Genomic DNA, 4,022 nt, shown 5'->3' on the forward strand with positions numbered 1-4,022 from the left:
CTCCTTTATAAAACCACCTGTTTCACTTTCCACTGCTACAACTTGTGATTTGCCACCCACTGGAATTGCTCTTTTCCTTGTTCTACTAATAAACCAAACACCATCTTAAGCTTTTCACTTCCCCTCCTGCCCTGGAATCAAATCACCAATCCTTTGAGGTTTTCCAAAAGGGTGTAAAGCTGGTAGGTGCATATGGGATAAAATTGTGTGCTCCATTTGCCTCGCCCCTTCTATTTTTCCCTTGGACCCTGGAGAAAAAGAGAAATTGTGTGGAACCTAGCAGTGGGTTTTTAGGGGCAGTAAGCCTGCCTCATCATTGTCTTTGAGATAAATCAGACTTGGTCTGTACTGATTGGGAAAGCTAGCATGAATTATGAAGTAGAAAGCAGCAAGTCAGAGGAGAGGAAATACAAGATACAAGCAGGCAAGAGCATTGCATGCAGTGACAGAAACCTGTGGCTTTCAGGACATCTGGCTAAAACCACCATTTTGAGATATTATTTCTAAATCAATTAGTGACATATATATTTCAGAGGGAGAAATGATAGAAATACACACCATATGCTATTAAATAATGTTGCTTTATTTCACCATGCATCTAAACAAAAAGGACACTGATTTTACTTTGTGCAACATGGCTGATGGGCGTATTCTGCTCTTTTGAAGTCAATTAAAATTTTAATCATTTGATAAAAATAAGCTCACCAGGGAAACAAAATAAGCCAGAAACAAAAGAACAAGAATGGTATGGTCACCTTTAAAAAATGTGTATAAGAAAACGGGGGCCTAGATTGCAAGTTTTTAGAGCAGACACATTAAGTCCATAGTGGTGATTATTATTTCTGGATTTTGAGAGGCTGTTTTATATATACAAAACCTAATATTTAGAGATAAGAATGAAGCCAAACAGGTTGGAGTTAAAGTAATTCAGAACATAGGGGAAAGGAACACAGTGCCTGTATTTTAGAACCACATATACTCTTTGAGACCAATGGAAGAAAGGTTTATTTGATATGGAACTGAAATTTTCTGTAGTGCATAATCTAATTCAACCTATCTGTATAGCTCATTTGAACAACTGAAACACAGGAAGCACAGAATAAGAAAGAGTTCCTTTAATCCTGTATAGATTATTGTAATGTCTGGATACATCTTAGTGTATATTAAGCAGACAATCAAAAAGTATTGGCAAAGTTCCCTGAAGGAAGGAAATAAAATAAGGAACTATTAAACCTTACCAGCAGAGAATCCCCTGATACTAGGGACACCCAAATCAATAGGCCTCACCCTCGATTAGGAGGCTTATTCTTGTGAAGATTATGGAAGTAGCGGAGAAGCTTAGACTACCTATAGACACGCCTAAGAGTTATTTCTGGAGGACCTCTGTTACTGCTCAGATGTGGTCTCAGTCTCTCTAAGCCCAACTCTGCAAGTGAAATCATTGCCCTCTCCCCTACATGGGACATGACATCCAGGGGTGAAAGTCTCCCTGGTGACATGGAATCAACAATTCCACCCTGACCAAAAAGGGGAAAAGAAGTGTAATTAATAAAGTATCAGTGGCAGAGAGAGTTCAAATAGAGTCGAGAGACTACTCTGGAGGTTGATCTTATGCAAGCTTCAGTTAGACCTTGATACCTATTATAACCTGCCAACCCCCAACCAGGATCATTCCAGCCAATCCTAAAGAACACCCAGGACAATATATAAGATTCCAAGCACTAGAGTAACTTTCCAGAAACCTACAACCTCCAAATGGGTTCCTGGTCCAGGTGAGTCCTGAAACCTAGCCCAGCCTCTCCAGAACATCAGATAGTTTCATCTCCCTACCCCATATTAGTGACAGACCCTTCCAAAATGAAAAATTTAGAATAGCCATAGCCCAAACACCCTAAAGAGAGGGATGGAATGATCAAAAGTGATGGTGAAGTTATACAGAGAAGATAGGATTTAACAAATGAATATGAATGCTGAATCACTAAATTGATACCTCTTTTACCTCCAGTATTTTAGAGCAGCTAGAAGTAAAAACCAAAAATTGTGAAATTGTAACCCATGTCAAAGTTTGAAATATGTTCTAAAACTAATTGTGGTGCTGTGCTTTGAAATTTATAGCTTTTTTGTATATATGCTTTTTTCACAAAAAAAGGAAGGGAAAAAGTCGATTATGATGGTAAAAAAATATTTAAGCCCTCTAGCCTTCTATATTCTGGAGCAGCTAGAAAGAAAAAATGAGAGGATCATATGGTAGCCCATGACAAACTCTGGAAATTGTCCTGTAACTACTTGTTGAAGAGTGCTTTGAAAACTATTGCTTTTTTATTCCTTTGCTTTGTATATACGTTATACTATACACTAAAAAAAAAAAAGTTAAAGGAAAAAAAAAGAAGCACACACCAGGAAGAAGAGGTGACATTTCACTCAAGGAATTTTCTGAAATTAAGAGTTGAAGAACAATGAGATTTTTATCTGCCATTGTTTATTGGTGATGAGCCAATGCCTTTTTTTATGAGCGTATTTTGTTCACATTTCTTTCAGTTTTGGCTATCACCATTTGTCTCTCTCCAATAGACTTATATGAGGCATACTGGATGATAATACCAAAGAAAGTTTCAAAGATGAAGAAGTAAAACACTGCCAGTTTTCAGGAATTCAAATTTTCTGGGATTATATCCTTTGCAGCTGGAGCTTTCCATATTGGAGTCAGCCCAAAACTTAATTTAGGGCAAAAGTTTGATTAACATTCTTTCCATTATGAGGCCTTTATAAAGCAAAAGTGTTTTTTTGGCATCTTTGTTAGCTTTATTTTTTTTTCCTTCTTTATCCATGAGAATATCTTAAGAAGAAGGAGGAGAAGAAAAAGCTGAAATTTGAAACAAACTTTACTAAGAATATGAATATTTTCTCAGTTTCCAAACTGAGAGAATACAAAACTGGAAGTATTATTTGTATCAGTATTTAGTATCATTATGGCCTCACTGTACACTGTGGATAATTCTGTGGAATAGGTAGAATATGTTATGAAATTCCAGTCCCATGTTCTTTAGCTTGGGCTAGATGCCACAGTGAGTTAGAACATAATGTAGATGAGACAAGATAGCACATTTGGTCCCCATTCGTGTTACTCAGTATCAGTTGAAGAAATTGTTATTCTTGACACTACTAAACTCTAACCCCAGCTAAGTGCTGGGAAATTTTGTGTTACCACTGAAGATAGGACTGGTTGAGGAGTGTAGGCGGTTGCTACACCATACTCAAAAAACCTTGAGTAGATAGTACCCAATGGGCACTCAGTAAATACTTGTTGACTGATTGTTACATAAAGGATACATTTATTCTTCCTGGAAGCAAAGATGTATAGTGGAGAAATACTGAATTTAGAATTAGAAGTTAACCTGCCAATTTTCTAGCTATGTGACTTGGGACACAATAAATAATTTTCTAAGGCTCCATTTCCAATCCTGTAAAACAGGAATAATTATGACTACCTCGCAGAGTTGTATGAAGATTAACTGGGTTGGCCGTTTACAAAAATATCTGATACCGAGGGAGCCCTCAATAAATGTGGGTGAATCCGATCTTAAATTATTCATACTTGGGCACAAGTTTGTTCCCAGTTCTAGTCTTTCCCCCAACAATTTTGATGTATTTATTTTGTTCTCCAGATTATCTAGTATTCTCCCATTGAAAACATGAACTCATGTTTGGCAGAGTACAGAAGCAAGTGAAAATAAATATATCACAATGTCAATAAACAGGATTAAGATCTTCTCTGAGGTGTTAATAAGCTCACAGAGCAGCCCCAGTTTTCTGGGAGTGTGTGGGTAAGAGAGGCAGTGGATCCGATAGCTGCTGCAGCTTTTCACAGAGAACCTAATGAATGGCAATGTTATGCCATCTTCTCAAAAATGGCTCTTGGCAGTTGCCTGCATTAAAACAACCATCCTTGATTAGATTAATGTGAAAAGTTACCATTCAGGCTTATATACATCCCTTCACATGAAATAGCATCCAAGGAAAAA

Source organism: Tamandua tetradactyla, chromosome 9, assembly GCF_023851605.1.
Source record: "Tamandua tetradactyla isolate mTamTet1 chromosome 9, mTamTet1.pri, whole genome shotgun sequence".
Lineage (NCBI taxonomy): Eukaryota > Metazoa > Chordata > Mammalia > Pilosa > Myrmecophagidae > Tamandua > Tamandua tetradactyla.